The 18854-nt window shown below is 35.1% G+C and overlaps 1 long non-coding RNA gene across 1 annotated transcript; it reads right to left on the reverse strand.

The window, feature by feature from the left end:
- Positions 1-402: 402 nt before the first annotated feature.
- Positions 403-18279, reverse strand: LOC309656883. The gene is made up of 3 exons (XR_014261568.1): positions 14371-18279; positions 8847-8957; positions 403-2549 (listed from the first exon to the last, which is right to left on the reverse strand). It is a non-coding gene; the product is annotated as an uncharacterized lncRNA (long non-coding RNA).
- Between the last annotated feature and the right edge of the window lie 575 nt (positions 18280-18854).

Raw genomic sequence — 18854 nt, forward strand, 5'->3', positions numbered from 1 at the left:
AGGATTTTTTTATCTTTGATTTTCTATAGTTTGAAAATGATACGCCTACATGTAATCTTTTTTTTTTTTTTTTTTTCATGTAATCTTTTGATATTTATTCTGTTGGATGTTCTCTGAGCTTCCTGGATCTGTGATTTGGTGACTGACACTAATTTGGGGGAAATTCTCAGTCATTATTGTTTAAAATATTTCTTCTGTTATTTTCTATTGTCTCCTTGTGGTATTCTTATACGTGTATGTTACAACTTTTGTAGTTGTCCCACAGACCTTGGATATTCTAGAGATTCTTTCTTCTGTCATGTCTAGTCTACTAATAATCCCATCAAAGGCTTTCTTCCCATCTCTGTTGCAGTGTTTTGCATTTCTAGTGTTTCTTTTTGGTTCTCTCCTAGGATTTCCATGTCTCTGCTGACATTATCCATCTGTTTTTGCATGCTGTTTATCCATTAGAGCTCTTAACATATTAATTATAGTTCTTTCAAAATCCTGGTATGATCATTCCCAATCCCTGCAATGTGTGGTTCCTTCTATCTCTTGTGTTTTCTTTGCCTTTTAGTATGCCTTTAATTTTTCTTGACAGCCAGATTTGAACAAAGAACTGCTGTAAACAGGCCATTAGTAATGTGGTGGTAAGGTGTGGGGGGAGGGGAAGTGTTCTATAATTCTATACCTATAATTCTGTAATCTCTAATAACTAGCTCTCAGTTGTTTAGTGGGCCAGTGCCTTTGGATCATGAGCTTCACGAGTGTTTTTCAGTTTTTGTCTCTCTCCTTAGGTGAATGAGGATGGCTCAAGTGGGCTAGAGCTTTGTATTCCCCCTCTCCTATGTGGAAGGCTACAGCTGACAAGAGTTGGGTATTTCCCTTCTCCCAGGTGAGCTAGGCTCTGCTAATATCGCAGCCAGTTAGACTTTGGTTAATTAATTTCTCCTGAGCGCAGGCCTTGTTAAGTAGAACAGCTTGCTCTGGCGTATTTCAAAATGGTTCCTCTTCGCTTCCTGCTGCTGACAGCACAAGGGGATTTTTCTCTGATACTTACTGTGAGAATCCAGTTGAGCTCCTGGAGGTAAAACTCACTAAAGTATGGGAGCCCCACTATGACTGGGTTCCCCTGGAGGTTTTAACCGTCAGGATTGTCCACACTGAACCTCCAGCAATTAGACAATTCCAGTTCAGGTTTTCCTGCTCCAGCACTGGTTCCCTTGCCAGTTTCTGCCCGCGAGACTCTGCTCAGGTGAGTCATGACTCTCTGTATTCACTTGTCTGACTTTCCAGTCTTGGAGACAGCAGTTTGCACTGTGTCCTCCCCTCTCATATGAATTCAAGAAGAGTTGTTGATTTTCCAGTCTGTTCAGCGTTTTACTTGTTGTTAGGACAGAGTGGTGACTTCCAAGCTTCTTTCATGTAGATCAAAAACCTGAAGTCTGCAGGGGTTTTGTGAATATGTTTTAAAATAAGTTGAGTAAATATCTAAGAGCATGACTGCTGGATTGTGTGGTAAGAGTATGTTTAGCTTTGTAAGAAATTGCCAGCTGTCTTCCAAAGTGGCTGAACCTTTTGCATTCTCACTATCAGTGAATGAGAGTTCCTGTTGATCTGCATCCACGTCAGCAATTGGTATTGTTAAAATTTTGGATTTTAAATCTTTCTAATGGTTGTGTAGTGATATCTCTTTGTTGTTTTAATTTGCAGTTCCCTAATTACAAATAATTTTCAGCATATTCCTGTTTATTTGCTGTCTGTATGTCCTTTTTGGTGAGGTATCCAGATATTTTGCCTTAATTTTTTTTTTTATTGTTGAGTTTTAAAATTTCTTTCTGTATTTTGCATACAATGCCTTTATCAGACATGGGTTTTCCAAATAGCTTATCCCAATCTATGGCTTGTCTTTCTATTCCCTTAAAAGTTTGCTTCACAGCTTAGAAATTTTTAATTTTAAAAATCCAACCTACCAAGTTTTTCTTTCATGGAATGTGCTTTTGGTATTGCGTCTAAAAATGTGTCACCAAGTTCAAGGTCACATAGATTGTTCCTTACTTTACTTTCATACTGGTACACTTCAGCATCTTCTTATTTGCAAACTTCCTTTTTAAGCATTGCAATTCAGTAAAAGCCCCAAAACCTGAAGATTTTTAACCTCCTAATTATCTAAGCTTTAATTATTGGTTTTTCAGTCTGAACGTGATGTAATCAAAATATAAAGGACTTTCTACCAAAATAGTTCTGTGTTTTTAAACACACTTAAGTTGTTTATAAAGTTTCTCTTCAAAGGCTTAAATATTGATATTTGAAGAGAGGTAGCAAAGAGAAAATTCACACTGCCATGTGGGAGCTTTTATTTTATTATTTTGCTGTTCTAGTTTCCCATTAGTAAATTTCACTTTGGTAAATTTTTAAAACCACCACTTATTTTTTTTTCGAGTTTTATTGAGAAATAATTGACATATATTACTGTATAAGTTTAAGGCACACAGCATGATGGTCTGAGTTACATGTATTCTGAAATGATTATCACAATGGTTTCAGCTGACATCCATCATCTCATATAGCTACAATAAAAAGAAAAGAAATAAAAAAAAATTCTCATTGTGATAAGAACTCTTAGAATTTACTCTTTTAACAATTCTGATATATCATACAGCAGTGTTAACTGCTATTAATTTTTTAATAAACATCTCTGTTAATTGAGATAAAGTTTAACACATTCCTGGACACAAGGTGCTGACACAACCTGGAATCCATGTGTCTTTTACATTGACTCTCGTTTCCAAAGGAATTTAACATACAAAAATTCTTATACATTTTGGTTTTGATGTTTTTTAATACATTATAGATAAATAGACATAATAGATAAGTTTTGATAAAAATTGAAGAATCAAAGAAACCGGTGTATTCAGTACCCTAGAAACCTCAAACCAAAAGGAAATAGTAAACATGATCACAAAAGGAAATAATATGGAAGGAAAGCATAGGCTTTTATAAATTGTCCTAGAATCATCTTCTCTTACATTATAACTTTAATGACTTTAAACTCATTTAATCTATATGTACTTAGTCAGCTTTTTTAAGTGATTATAGAACAATCTCTTAAATGATTTATGATTAAAATTGACTAATCTGGACAGGAAATTCTCTTCATATGGTAAGTTCCATGTGAAATACTCTATTTAAATTAAGAGGCACAATTATGGAAAATTCCTACCATGTAGTGACCTGGCACAATGAAAGTACTCAAATATGTTTGCTGAATAAGTTATAAAATGATAATAAAAAGTTAGCAGAGCAAAAAAAATGAATAAATTAGATCCACATTTTTGAGTCTAGATTACCAAGATTATTAATATTTGCTTAATATCATTAGGTACTTGCTGTGTTTCAAGCTTTATTCTATTTTACATTAATTACTCCTCCCAACACCCTTATGAGATAGTTGTACTTTATAAGAGCTTTGCCACTTCTAATAAATGTTTGGTTTCTATTTGATTCATATGTATTTCTAAGTTTGACTACAAGCCTATCCATATTTAAGATACTCATACCCATTGCATTGAATTGAAGGATTTGGGTGGCTAATCAAGGACAAGACATATGCTAGGAGGTGGCAGTAGCACACAAGGAGTTGCATTGTGGGCAGCACTTGGACAGGATGCATGTGAGGGGAGATCCCTCACAGCAGGAGACCTCTTAGACACAGCAGCCTAGGTCCACCATCCATAAAGGGAAGAGGACAAAGAAATGACTGGGGAAGAGAGCTGGAGAGGAGGCTTAAGTGTCTAGGTGATTTCTGGGTCAGAGAGCTTTCAAAGCCAGCAGGGGCTTGGGATCTTTAAAGGGCCATGGTTTACCTTATTTATGGCTAGTAGATGTTGGGTGCATTTTCTTGGGGTTTGCAGAGAAGACTGGCTTCTAAATGACTAAAAATAGGCCTATCAGGGCTATATTTAAAGCAATTGGATGTGTAAGAATTTGAGTTTAGCACCAGTAGGCTTTTGAGCTAACAGTTTAGACTGCTGTGATGAAGTAAAAACATGGGGGCCACAATAAACAAGGGACATCTTTGGCTCATTTGTATAACACCTATAAAGTAATTTCTATTCATTCTTAATACACAAAATAAAAAAAGTATACATATTGCCGATTTTAAGTTGCTTGGGGTATATGTGTATATATATATACATATAAATGTATATATTGCATGAGCTGTATTTTCAAGCACACACACACACACACACACACATGCACGCATAAACCCTAAAACTATTAAATACATGAAAAAAGCTCTCTACACGCACTATCAAGTTTTCCTTAGGGGATTTTTTTCTTGTGTCTTTAGAGTCTAGGCAGTGGTATTAGGCAACTAGGGATGTCATAACAAAATGCCACAGAGTGGATGACTTAAACAACAGAAATGTATTTTCTCACAGTTCTGGAGGCTAGAGATCAAGGTGATGGCAAGTTTGGCTTCTCCCTGAGACCTCTTTCCTTGGCTTCCTGCCTTCTGTGTCTTCATATGACCTTTTATTTGGTTTCTCTTCTAGTAAGAACACCAGTCTTATTGGATTAGGGCCCCATCCTTATGATCTCATTTAACCTTAATTACCTCTGTAAAGTCCCTAGTTCCAAATGCAGGCACATTGGGTGTTAAGACATCAATGTGTGGATTTGGGGGAGACATAATTCCGTCTATAAGTACACTTTACCTCTGGATTGCGATTTTGTATGATATATGTATTTAGATATAGAGCCAATAATATATGCCCTGCACGATTTCACTATTTTAATTGCATGTGTATTATATACCACATTTTTATTTAAACTTGGACAAGAATTGCAGGTTCATTTGGCTTATGAAATTCAGTTCATTTATAACCTGTTTCACACAGCACTTCAGAACAGAAAATTAACTTTCTTAGCTGAATAAAACCAAAATGGAAACAAAATTTTAGTTCCTAAAAGAGCTTTGTAAATAATTTTGTATTGCACATTTCATTTAATTTATTCCAACCGGCATTAAAATATCTGTTAAATACTCTTTTTTGTTGTGAAGATATTCACAACTACGAAATGAAGTGGCCATTGTATTCTTAAAAGCTCAACATAATTAAGACTATATTTTATTGAGAGCAACCAATTCCATTAAAATATCACTAGAAATGAATAAATTGAAAGGATCCTCAGCGAAATGAGAAGGAATGATTATGAGTTACTGAAATTTGAGCTCTATGAAGGCAGTATTTTGTTGCTGTGGTTTTGTTCATCTATACAAATAGGAGCAAAATCTGGTAGCATTACATTGAAAAATAACTCTATATTAAGTTTACACTTCCCCACAAATATTTGGCAATGTTTAACGTTGTATCTTCATGCCAGGAACTTTTCTAGGATTTAGGAATAGATCTCTTAAAAAATAAACTCCCTGCCCTCATAGAACTTCATTGTAGCATAGAGACAGAAAATAATCAAACACTTCCTTTAATTTGGGTTTCCCCTTTAGAGCTAGCCAGTGACCCTGACAGAAGTTTTTAAGTATTCAATGTATAAAAGTATATCTATAATCTCTGAACTGTAAAGTGCACATACAATAATTGTACCTACAGTTGCTACATTTCAGGGCACTATCATGTCAACCTACTCTATATGACTAAAATAATCAGCAATACAATTCAGTTGTAGTTTCTAAATGTACTAGTGGTGAACAGAGGACCAAAATGCAAGATGTCATATAAAAGAGTGGTAAAGAAATTAGTTTCTTGCTCTGTTTGACTCAGTTTTCTGCTACATACTTACTATATGAGACAATGTATTCTATCTCTACAAAACTCAGGTGTTTCCTTTGTGAAATGAGAGAAATAATTATATTAAAGGATGGCTCTGAGTATTATAGAAAATAATATGTGCATTGTACTTAGCATGATACCTGGTATGTAAGATTCATTGAAATTCATGGTAGCTATTACTATTGCTAAAATGCAGGTGTGTTGAAGGGGGCAAAAAGATGAGCTTTTTTTTCCCATTTGGAGCAAATTTCGTAGATTTCACATCATGGATTAATTATTTTTAAATCAAACATTCCATTAGATATGGGAAATTTCCCATGACTACTATTATGATAGTAATCACCCTAGAAAACTGATAACTTAATCTTAGCTGTTTATGTTCAGGAAAAAAAATTGAGAATATTTTGATGTATTGTTTGTGGGGAGGTTTTTGGTAATTTCAGTTTTCTTGATACATTTGTATTCTCCATGTTTTATATGTGTTATTTTTGAAAAGTAAGAATGTAATTGGAGTGGCAGTTTACAGATAAGCAAGGAAAGGAGGCAGTTAAAATAAAAGTTTTTAAATAGTAAAAACTTTATAGTGGAAAAACTGGACAAACACTACCTCAGCCAGGTGGTCAAGGTCAACATCAACAGTGCTAAGTCATGTTCATAATATGTACCCTTGATATGACATGAAAGTGTCACTTTACTTCTATAGTTTTCCTTCCAAAAAATCCCAAACTCCAGTCTAATGAGAAAACATCAGGCAACTCTCAATTTAGGAACATTCTACAAAATACCTGAGCAGTTTTCAGATCTGTCAAGGTCTCCAAAATATACAAACAGCTCACATAGCTTAATATCAAAAAAGAAAAAAAAAAAAAAAACCCAATCAAAAAATGGGCAGAAGACCTAAATAAAAATTTCTACAAAAAAGACATACAGATGGCCAAAAAACACATGAAAAAATGTTCAGCATTGCTAATTATCAGAGAAATGCAAATCAAAACTACAATGAGGTTATCACCTCACACCAGTCAGGATGGCCATCATCAAAAATTCTACAAACAATAAATGCTGGAGAGGGTATGGAGAAAAAGGAACCATTCTATGCTCTTGTTGGGAATGTAAATTGGTACAGCCACTATGGAGAACAGCATGGAGGTTTCTTAAAAAACTAAAAATAGAGTTACCATATGAGCCTGCAATCCCACTCCTGGGCATATATCCAGAGAAAACTATAATTCAAAAAGAAACAAGCAACCCGATGTTCATTGTAGAACTATTTACAGTAATCAAGACATGGGAGCAATCTAATGTCCACTGACAGATGAATGGATAAAGAAGATGTGGTATATATACAATGGAATATTACTCAACCATAAAAAGAATGAAATAACACCATTTGCAGCAACATGGATGGATTAAATATCATCATACTTAGTGAAGTAAGCCAGACAGAGAAAGATTATTATCATATGATATTGCTTATATGTGGAATCTGAAAAACAAAGATACAATTGAGCTTATTTACAAATGAGAAATAGACCCATAGACATAGAAAACAATTTTATGGTTACCAAAGGGGAAGGGTGAGGAAGAGGAATAAATTAGGAGGTTGGGATTAACATATACACAGTTATATATTTTATATATAAAATAGATAACCAACAGAGACCTACTGTATAGCACAGGGAACTATAATCAATATTTTGTAATAACCTATATGGCCAAAGAATCTGAAAAAATATATATATATAAACTTCAGTTTATGTATATATATAAACTGAATCACTGTTCTGTATACCTGAAACTAACATGACATTGTAAATCAACTACACTTCAATAAAATTTTTAAAAATTAATAAATAAACTTTCAAGGTCATCAAAAGTCAATAAAAGTATGATAATCTGTCACAGCTAAGAGGAGCCTAAGGTGACATTACAACTAAATGTAATGTATCCTCAGTGAGTTCCTGGAAGAGAGAAAAGACACTAAGTAAAAATTAAGCAAATCTGAATAAAGTTTGGAACTTGTTAATAATTATTTAATAATTAACAATTTGGGTTCATTAATTGTGACAAGTGTACCATATTAATGTACGATGCTTTGATAGAGGCTACTGAATATGAACTATTTGGGAATTTTCTGTACCAGCTTCACAATTTTTCTGTAAATCTAGAACTGTTCTAAAAAATAAAGTTTACTAATAAATATATAACCAAAAATTTTTTTAATTCACATAGTTTGGATAGTTCAATGACAAAATGGTGGTGTTCAAAGAAGAAGTCTTGGAAATAAACACAAAATTAAAAGTCTACTTACAAAATGGATGGAACTATGCATGTATTTTTTCTTTGTAAAAATATCAAAATTTTGGAAATATTTACACAGTCAAAATAAAGGCAAAAGAAAATAAAAGTAAAAGCAGAAGATTTTTAAAAGTCATGTCAAATGGATACTGTTGTCTACACTTGGCCAAAATTTTGCATGAAAATTAGTATTTTTATCGTGTGATTTTCTAAATATGTAACAACTGGTAGAACTTAGACCTGGCAAATGAGAGCAGACAGTAGTAAGCAGTGCTCATAACTATATAACACCTAAATATTAGAGTGGTATTTCTAAAACAGAATGTCAGCTCAGCCCAAAGACAAAATGTTTAGATTGAGTACCTGAAGTCTTGCTATGTTATACAATGGGAAGAAAATTATATTACAAAAACAGGTACAGTGCAAGTTTCCCAGACCGGATAATCTCAACAACTATAAAGCCCTAAATCTATACCAGCCACAAACCTAAAGGAAGGAAGGAAGGAGGGAGGGAGGGGCATTACAGCTCTTCCTGGCCTCATTGCCTCACTTCCTGTCACTTGGGACCCCCCTTGCTCTTTGACTATGAAATTTGGTATATACATCTCCTCCTTTGGATAGCTTCCTATACATCCTTCAAGACCTGCTCAAAAATCACTTTTGCCAAGAAGTCTTTCATGAAACTACCAGAAAGAGTTAGCTGCCCCTCATCTGAGTCCCGATAGTATTATGTTCATTTTGTCACTCCTTCAACAAATACTTAGCAATTACCTACTGTATTCCAGGCCTGTATTTGTATCTCTGTACCATCATTTCCTGAACTCTATGACAGCCATGTCTGATTCCCCTGCTAGACTCAGACTAGTGCTTGGTGGTCTCCTCCTAAAATGAATGAGAAAAAGGAATCAGCAGTTACTCCTCACAGCCTGCCTTGTTTGAGGTGTGTCCTGTTATAAACCATACTTTACAAATGTGAAAAATGAGACACAAGAATGCAAGGTAACATGTCTGAGGTAATACTGCTGCAAAATTTTCTTTAGCCTTTTGATGCAATGGATTACATTGATTACTGAATGTTTAGACAGCTTTGAATATCTGGGATAATCCTAGTTGGTTATGGAGTACATTCTTTCCATACATATTTGGATGCAGTGAACTATAATTTTGGTTAGGTTTTTGCAGCTACCCATGAGATATATCGGACTGTAGTTTTCTTGTCTTTTTCTGGTTTTGATATTGGGGTAATTCTGGTCTCAAAGAATGAGTGAGGAGGTGTGCCCTCTGTTTCTCTTTTCTGGAGGATACTAAAGAGATTTGGTATCATTTCTTTCTTAAATGATTGGTAGAGTTCACCAGTGAAAAAATCTGGGCCTGGTGCTTTCTCTTCTGGAATTATTATTATTGTTTGAATTTCTGTAATAGATATGGGCCTATTAAGATGATCTATTTCTCCTTGTGTCAGTTTTGGTATGATGTGTCTTTCAAGCATTAGTCCATTTCATTCAAATTGTCAAATTTGGGATCATATAGTTTTACATAATAGTCTATTATATTTTTAAATGATGGTCCCTCTTTCATTTCTGGTATTGGTAACTTATGTCTTTATATTTATTCTTAGCCTGGCTAGAAGTTTATTGATTATATTAATGTTTTCAAAGAACCACCTTTTTGTTTCATTAATTTTCTCATTGTCTCTATTGATATTTCTCTATTTCTTATTTTAAAATTCATTAATATCTGCTTTAAGTTTGTTACTTCTTCTTTCTTTTGGTTTATACTGCTCTTCTTTCTCTAGTATCCTAAGGTGAAAGCTTACATTTTTGGTTTTAGATCTTTACTTTTCTAAAAAATATGCATTCAATGCTATAAATTTCCCTCTAAGCATTGCTTTCACTGCATCTCATAAATTTTGATAGGTTTTATTTCAATTTTCACTAAGTTCAAATTATTTTTAATATCTCTTGGCATTTCTTTTTTGACCCATGTATTATTTACAAGTGTGTTGTTTGTTTAATCTCCAAATACTTGGGGATTCTGTAGCCACTTTCTGTTATTGATTTCTAGTTTAGTTCCATTGTGTTCTGAGAGCATACTTTGGATGATTTCAATTCTTTTAAATGTGTTTGAGGTGTGTTTCATGTCCCTGAATGTGATGTATCTTGGTGAATGTTCCATGTGAGCTTGAGAGGAATGTGCACTTGACTCTTAAATAACATGGGTTTGATGCAGGGGCTCCTGGTACCAATCCCCCTCAGATACCAAGGGGTGACTGTATTCTTCTGCTGTTGGATAAGTATTTTATAAATGTCAATTAGATACAGTTGATAATGATGGTGGTTCAGTTCAACTGTATCCTCACTGATTTTCTGTAAGCAGAATCTGTCAATTACTGATAGAGGTCTGTTGAGGTCTCTAACTATAATAATAGAGTTGTTTATTTCATCTTGCCATTCTATCTGTTTTTGCCTCACTTATTTTGGTACTTTGCTGTTATGCACATACACATTAAGGATTAAGTCTTCTTAGAAAATTGACCCCTTTATCGTTATGTAATGCCTCTCTCTATCCCTGATAAATTTCCTTGTTTGAAGTCTGCTTTGCCTGAAATTGATATAGCTACTCCAGCTTTCCCTTCATTAGTGTTAGTGTGGTATAGTTTTCTTCATCACTTTACTTATAATCTGTGTCTTTCTTTTTAAAGTGGGTTTCTTGCAGACAACATATAGTCAGTTGTTTTTTTTTATCCCCTCTGTCATTTTCTGTTTTTATTTTTTATAGTTGCATTTAATCCATTCACATTTAAAGTGATTATGTGTATAGTTGGATTAATCTCTCCCCTTTCTGTACTGTTCTCTATTCATTGCACTTCTTATTTCTTTTTTTTAAAAATATTCTACCCTTTTTCTGCCTTATCTGGTTTAATTAGGCATTTTATATGATTCTGTTTTCTCTCATTTCTTAACAAATCAATTATACTTCTTTTTAAAAAATGATTTTAGTGGTTGCCCTAAGGATGGCAACATGTATTTACAACATGTATTTATAAGTCCACTTCCAAATAGGTCTATATTATTTTATGAGTGTGTAGGTACCTTAAAATATTTCAAATTCATCCCTTCTAACATTGATGTCGCTCATTTCACTTATCAATAAGCTATACTCACCCAATATATTGTTGCTGTTGTTAGTTTGAACAGTTATATATTAAATCAAGTAAGAAAAAGAAAAATAAAAGGGTTTATTTTACCTTTATGTGTTCCCTCTCTAATGCCCTTCATTTCTTTACGTAGATCTCAGTTTCTAACCTGCATCATTTTCTTTCTCTAAACTTTAAAAAAATTAAACTTCTTTAAACATTTTTTGAAAGGCAGATCTACTGGTGAAAAATTCCTCATTTTTGTTCATTTGAGAAAGTCTTTATTTCCCCTTCATTTTTGAGGAACAATTTTCCTTAATACAGAATTCTAGGTTGGTGATTCCTTTATTTCAACATTTCAACATTTTAAATATTTCACTCCACTCTCTTTTTGCTTGCATTGTTGATGACAAGAAGTCTGCTATAAATCTTATACTTCTTTCTTCATAGGTAAGGTGTTGTTTTTCTGTGTGTGTGTTTCAAGATTTTTTCTTTGATTTTCTGTAGTTTGAACACAACATGCCAGGTGAAAGTTTTTTTATTATTTTTCCCACTTGGACTCCTCTGAGTCCTTGATCTATGATTTGGTGTCTGTCATTATTTTTGAAAAATTCTTAGCTAATTTCACCTCACAAATTATTTCTGTTCTTTGTTCTTTTTCTTCTCCTTCTGGTATTCCCAATGCATCTGTATTATACCTGTTGTAATTGTACAACAGTTCTTAGATATTTTGTGCAGTCCTTTTTCATATTTTTTTCTCCATGAATTTCAGTTTGGAAAGTTTATATTAACATATCTTCAAGCTCAGTGATTCTTTCCTCAGTTGTATCCAGTCTACTGATGAACTCATGATAGGCACTCTTTATTTCTGTTATAGTGATTTTAATTTCTCGTGTTTCCTTTTGAGTTTCCATATCTCTGTTAACATGTGTTGTTGCATATTGTCCACTTTTTTTGTTATAGCACTACACATATCAATCACAGTTATCTTAAATTTTCCAATCTGAGAACTTCAAGATGTCTGCCAATTCTGAGTTTGGTTCTGTTACCTGGTTTGTCTCTTCAGACTATGATTTTTATTGCTTTTTAGTGTTCCTTGTAATCTTTGTTGCATGCCAGACATATTGTATTGGGAATAAGAGCTTAGGTAAATAGGCTTTTAGTGTGAAGGTTTATGTTTATCTAGCTAGGAGTTAGCCTGTTTTTATTATCTGATGTAACTGTAGGTGTCAGAGTCTTCTGTTTCCTCTAGTGCATTTGTTTTATTTATTTATTTATTTATTTATTTTGGTCTCCTGTGTTGTCTTTTGATTTTGTATTAGTCAGGTTCTCCAGAGAAAAAGAACCAATAGGGAAGATAGATAGGTAGATAAATAGATAGATAAAGAGAGAAAGAAGAGAGGAGGAGAACAGAAAGACAGAAGAGAGAGAGAGAGAGAGAGAGAGAGAAAAAGAAGTATTTAATGAGTTTATTTCAGAGATTTTTTTTTTTTTTTTTTTTTTTAAGGAATTGGCTCATGCAATTGTGACTAGCAAGTCCAAAATTTGCAGGCCAGGCCAGAAGGCTGGAAATTCAAGCAAAAATCTATGTTGTAATCTTGACTCCAGAGGCTGGAGATTCAGGCAGAATTTCGAAGTTGCAGTCTAGAGACAGAATCTCAGAATCCTTTCTTCTTTGGAGAACCCAGTCTTAGCATCTTAGCTCTTAAAGCTTTCAGGTGATTTATGAAGCCCACTATCATTATGGGGAGCAGGGTGACTTGCTTTATTCAAAATCTATTTATTAAAATGTTAATCCCATCTAAAGTATACCCTCAGGGTAACATCTAAGCTAGTGTTTGACCAAGCAATAACCTAGTCAAGTTGACACATAATATGAACAATCAAGATTTCCCTATAAATTTCTTCTTAGAGGTTTAACCTTGCAGTCATTTCTGCTGTAATACACTGTCATTTCTTTTAATGAGCCTGTGGTGTCCCTGGGTTGTGATCATCAAAACTGTTTTTCAACTTTCCCCATCATCTAATGCCTCAATTTAGGTAAGACAGAAATACTAGAGGAGGGGTTAGAGTTGAGTATTCACCTTTCCCCACATAGTTTAGGTTCTGATAAAGCAGTTTCTTCTGAGGGAAGTTATACAAAACAGAATACTGAGAGTGTTTCAATATGGTTACTTTTCCCTTCAGCATATTTCAAGATGTTATTTCAAAATGCACCAGCAAATTAAAGTTTCTCTTCAAATTTGAGAAGTTTTTGGCCATTATTTCTTCAAATATTCCTTCTGTCCATATCTCTATCATCTTTTCTTCTGGGCTTCTCATAAGCATATGTTGTTATATTAAGTAGTATACGGGGGGGGGTGGAGTCAAGATGGCATACTAGAAGGTCACGGAATTCGCATCTCCTCACAACTAGGGCACCTACCAGGCACTGGTGGGGGACCACGGACACCTAAGGGGTGTCCCCAGGGAGAAACCCCCAGCAACTGCGTAGGACATGGGGAATGGGGGGAGTGAAGGGGGAGGAGAAGTGGAGGCGGGACGGGACTGGTGCCCTTGAGGGCAGCTGGGGCAGGGGAAGAGATCCCACACCAGAAGGGGTAATTGGGGAACCATTGGGAGGGCAGAGGATCAAAAGGGAGTGTGGCCAGGTTTCCCCTGCCCACTTGGGCCCCCAGGAACCTGCTGAGATCCCAGGCCTGATCCTCTGCCCACCTAGGCCCCCTCCAGCCTCGTGGGTCCTGAGCGAGTGGGAGGGAGGGAGGGAAGGGAGAGCAAAAGTAAAGGCCGGACCTATGGGACCAGCACCCCTGAGGGGCAGCTGGGGGAGGGGAGGAGTTCCTACACCCAGCGGGACCCACCCACAGTTAGGGGTTCAGCGGCAATGGGGGAGACCCTGGGGGAGAAGGTGGGGGGGGCATGGAGGAACGGAAGGGAACGGGGCCAGTGCTTTCCCTGTCCACTTGGGCACCGGGAAGCCTGCTGGGCTCCGGGGCCTAATCCTCTGCCCTCAGAGCCTCCTTCCTGCTGCTCAGAACCCAAGCCCCGCCCCTACACCCCCACCCAGGGCCCTACCTCTACACTCAGAGACCCCCTCTGAGAACCCCTCCAATGTGCTGGGCCTAAACCCGACCCACACACCCTCACCCAGGGCCTTACCTCCAAACTCTGGAACTCCACATTCCACATTCCAGAGGCCCTCCTTTCGACATGCTGCTTCTTCCCTTACATGCAGGTCCTAAGCAGAGGCCCTGCCCCATACTCAAACGTCACTCCCCTACCTGCCTAGGTCCTGCTCCACCCTAAACCCCACCTCTGCCTATGTTCCACCTCCTGCCTAAACTCCACCCCCATAGCCAAGGCTTTTTCTTTTCTTTCTTTTTCTTTTTTCTTTTAGATTGGGGTGGTTTTACCTTGTTGATTCTTTTATACTTTCATTTTTCCTAATAAGTCTTTTATTTTTCTAATTTATTTTATTCTTTATACTTTGTTAGTGATCTCTCCTTTTGGCTTGTTTCTCCCCCCTGCTTTTTTTTTTTTTTTTTTCCTGTTGTGGTTTTATTTTACCTTGTTGCAGTTGTTTCAATTATAGTTTTATTGTTCCTAATATATTTTTTATCTTTCTAATTTTATTTTGTTTTTTATTCTTTGATATTGTACTGCTCCTTTTTTTCTTTCTTTCTTCCTTTTTTTTTTTTTTTTTTTTCTTTTTTTTACTGCGCCACGAAGCTTGCAGGATCTTGGTTCCCAGGCCAGAGGTCGGGCCCGAGCTCCTGTGGTGGGGGTTCTGAGTCCAAACCACTGGACTAACAGAGAACCTCAGACCCCAGGGAATATCAGTCGGAGTGAGGCCTCCCAGAGGTCCTCATCTCAGCACCAAAGACCTGGCTCTATTCAACTCCCTGCAAACTCCAGTGCTGGACATCTCAGGCCAAACAACCAGTAAGACAGGAATACAGCCCCACCCATCAAAAAAAAAAAAAATGAAACGACAAAAAAATATGTTACAAATGAAGGAGCAAGGTAAAAACCTACAAGACCAAATAAATGAAGACGAAATAGGCAACCTACCTGAAAAAGAATTCAGAGTAATGATAGTAAAGATGATCCAAAATCTCAGAAACAGAATGAAGAAAATACAAGAAGCATTTAACAAGGATCTAGAAGAATTAAAGAGCAAAAAAACAGTGATGAACAACACAATTACTGAAATTAAAAATACTCTAGAAGTAATCAATAACAGAATAACTGAGGCAGAAGAATGGATAAGTGAGCTTGAAAATAAAATGGTGGAAATAACTTCCAGGGAGCAGAATAAAGTAGTATACCACATTTGTCTAACACTCTGCTACTTATAAAAAAATTTTTTTTTTTTGTTCTTCAGACTAGTGATCGCTATTCACCTGTCTTCAAGTGCGTTGCTTCTTTCTTCTGCCAGCTCATGCCTGATGTTGAGCCCCCTCTAATGAAATTTTTATTTCAGTTATTAAGCTTTTCAATTCAGAAATTTTTATTGTTTTTCTAGAATTCTGTGTCTTTCAATAATCTCTATTTGGTGATTCGTTTCTCTTATATTTCCTTTTAATTCTTTTGTCATAGTTTCTGTTGGTTCTTTTGAACATATCTAAAAAACCTGGTTAAAGGTATTTGTCTAGTAAATCCAGTGCTTGAGCTTCATTATGGACAGTTTTTATTGACTGCTTTTGGTCTGTATATGGTCCAAAATTTGTTTCTTTGTGAGTTTCAAAAATTTTGTTGTTATTGAAAACAAGATATTTAAAATTATACAATGTGTCAACTCGGGAAATCATATTCTTCCTCTGATTTTGTTATTGTTGCTATTTGCTGCTGTTTTTGTTTTTGTTGTTGCTGGTTGTTTAGGACTTTTCTGGGACTAACTTGATAATTGTATTCTTTGTTGTGCATATCTACTGAAGTCTCTACTTCAGTAATCTCACAAAAGAGAGATAAACACCTTGAACTAATAAGTTTCTGGGCCTTTGCCAAGGGGCTCTGGTGTAGGGGGGATGGGGTGCATCTTTAATGCTTTAGCCAGTAGTTTAAAATGGTGTCATAACCTTCAGTTACAGTTTGTGTTAAGTCTCAAGGTCAGGCAGAGGTCAGAGCACCTTCTCAGGTCTTTTCTGGGTGTGTGCATGAACATATCCTCCTAGATTCCCAGAAATATGGTGGAGCTTTTCAAAGCATTTATTTCCTTCTTCCTACCCCTTCCTCAATGGAAGATCCACGAAACCACTGATTCATTTTAATAATTATTCTGTTTGATTCCATAGCCTCTGATAATTTTTTTCCTAATGTTGATTTAAAACAAATTTTTCCCCTTAATATAATATTTGTTGTCTCCACTTTTCAAGTAATGGTACAAATACCTATGCACCTAAACTCTAATGCTCCTAGAATTGAATTAATTTATATGTACAATACAATTATATATGAATTGTCAATACATTATTGAATGTCCTTATTCATTTTACATATTTGAGCTTATTATTTTTAATCATAAGAAAACATCAAGCTTCCTTTTACTCTATTTAAATTTAGCTTCCTGTATTGATTTAAACTGTTACTAGCTTTACTTGAAAGTTTTGTTTTAAATAATGACAATTTAAGCAATTTTCTAATACTTCACCAGTGTAGCTGCAGGCATCCTATTTTATTATAAAATTAAGTTTTTAAGTGTTAAATGCAATGCACAAGGAGGAAGTGATGAAAATATTTGAGTACAATTCCTGATTAAAATTATATATTTACAAATAATACTTACAAACAAAGCTTTGCCAGTGGGAGTGTATCATTACATGGGGGCAAAAGATGGCCCTCATTTTTTGGAAAAACTAGTTTTGTTTTGAAGTTGCATATTTTTTTCCCCTTTAAATCACTCTTTCCTCTATCTCTTGGGGAATTTTCAGCAATTCTGTATCACTGAATAAAGTGTTTAACATATGAGAAGTCATTAAACACAGCTGAATTTTTTTTAACACTTCATATTATTTCATGTTATCTAGACCTCTTTTGTTAAGTAACACAACCTTCTTGAAAAAGTTTCTCATATAGACCAAACTATGAATCTCTTACAAATAGTGGAAAACAGATGATTTTCCAAATTCTTGTGTTTTTACTTATTACACCTGTTTCTAAAGCCCATATTTATAAGTAATCTAAAATAAGCAGAACACTGGAACATTGATTATGCAATATATTAGTAGATATTATGATAGAAAAAAATTAGGGTGGGCAGTCAAGTGCATTTTGAAATGTTGGATTAAAAAAATGTTGAGGTTTATTTATGGCAGAAATCCTCAATGCATTTGAAAATTTTTAAAATGTTACTTTAGTTTCACCTGCCAATTTTCATCTTGACTAAAAATACATCATAAAATATTTTTATTACTGTTCTAGAATATTGCTAATTACTAGAGACCTGAAGATATCCACTTTTAATGTTTTTTTTTGCAACCAGTTTACAGAAACTACTTAAATCAATAATTATAAAATATATTTAAAATTTTTTCAGAAATAAATCAATTGATTAAAGCAAACAAAAAATGCAGTGCTACATACTAGGTATCACCAATTTCCCATCCTTCCCTACCACACCTTCTAGGGCAACCCAGGCCAACATATTAAAATATTTTGGACAATGATTTAACTGTGCTGCATATTGATACAAGCCTTTTCTTTCAAGACTTTTATCAATATTTTGAGGGTGTCAAGTTATGCTCCTGCATTTCCTGTGAACTTAGGTTTTGACCACCTCTGTAGGCTCATCTTGTGAACTGAAATCACATGTTTTTTATTACCAATTCATTCTCTCCTCTAATAAGCCATTCATCATAGAAGACCTGCCACCTTACACTTCCTCTAGATCCACCTCTGCTGAGACCATTGCATCAAAGTGAGAACTAATCTCAAACTGATTTTTCCAACTTTCTCTTTGCACAGTGCTGAGTAGTGGGAACTTTAATTGTAACTGATCAATTTTTGTCTTTTATGTAGTGTGCAGAATGTTTATTTGCACAAAACATAAATAACGTGTGTATATATATGTGCATGTATATGTTTATATATATATATATATATATATATATATATATATATATATATATATATATATATATATATGTTATGATTCCTTGCTTGGAAGGACGGAATCTAGGGCAACAAGAAAAAGAAAAGAGGGAGTGAGACATGGTCTTCCTCTTATCATTACCTTTTTTTCTCTCCTTTTCTTTTTTTACCTAAGTTATTTATTTAATTCATCTCCTGCTACAAGAAAAGTGATGGAAAATCAGTCTACTGGTCATCATTTGATGCAAATAAAGAACATGAGCTTAAGGTCCTATACATTTTACTGGTCCATGTGCAAGAATAGTCCAAATCTGAGCTTTGGTCCACGATGTAGAACAATGGTCCAGGTTTTCTTTATTCATCTTCATTGCAGGTCAGAAGTGGCTTCAAATGAGGGTTATGGAATAAAGAATGGTTACCATATCTCTAGGAAAAGGGCTTGGACCTGATGCAGAGATGGGGATAGGCAAAAACTTGGGTTCTTATGTTTTCTCTGGTGCAAACAGGAAGGCGTTCAGCAAGCTGACTCCCACCCTGGGGAACATGACAAAGTA

This window comes from Balaenoptera physalus (genome assembly GCF_965194825.1).
Source record: "Balaenoptera physalus genome assembly, chromosome: 3".
NCBI lineage: Eukaryota > Metazoa > Chordata > Mammalia > Artiodactyla > Balaenopteridae > Balaenoptera > Balaenoptera physalus.